Source organism: Sinocyclocheilus rhinocerous, unplaced genomic scaffold (genome assembly GCF_001515625.1).
Source record: "Sinocyclocheilus rhinocerous isolate Xijiao unplaced genomic scaffold, SAMN03320098_v1.1 C35496530, whole genome shotgun sequence".
NCBI classification, from domain to species: domain Eukaryota; kingdom Metazoa; phylum Chordata; class Actinopteri; order Cypriniformes; family Cyprinidae; genus Sinocyclocheilus; species Sinocyclocheilus rhinocerous.
The window spans coordinates 1-502 of record NW_015753590.1 but is presented as its reverse complement, the minus strand read 5'-3'; the positions used below and the strand labels follow the sequence as shown (position 1 = coordinate 502).

The 502-nt window shown below is 36.7% G+C and overlaps 1 long non-coding RNA gene across 1 annotated transcript; it reads left to right on the top strand.

The window, feature by feature from the left end:
* Positions 1-502, top strand: LOC107734900 (uncharacterized). The gene is made up of 4 exons (XR_001639210.1): positions 1-29; positions 128-171; positions 259-355; positions 474-502. It is a non-coding gene; the product is annotated as an uncharacterized LOC107734900 (long non-coding RNA).

Sequence of the window (502 nt, the reverse complement as noted above, 5' to 3'; positions counted from 1 at the left end):
ATTTGCTCGTAATGTACTTGGCTGGGAAGGTAAGAACACCCATACCAGATTTTATGATATTTCTTTTAAATCAAACTTCGCACATGCTTTTAAAGTGTTTTTATTTGAACTTCATTCCTCTTAACAGATGCCAATTCTACAGAATTTGACCCTGAAACAAAACATCCAGTGGTAGGTAATGTTTTGGTAAAACAAATTAGCATATCTGCATTATGATTCTTTTTCTCGTGGTGTGATGAGATGTGTTTGTGTTATCAGGTGATTGAAATGCCCGAGCACAATCCTGGGCAGTTGGGAGGAACCATGCGGTTGGGAAAAAGGCGCACTTTGTTCAAAAGCACCTCCAGCGTTCTTCGTAAGTTGTGATCTTTTGTGCCACAGTAAACTGTGAAAGTCACTTATCACAAAATTAAAAACTGATACTGTATTTAAAGGTTTTAGATTTGAATGATATTTGAATTGTTTTGTTGTAGGAAAGCTGTATGGAGATGCTGAATATGTG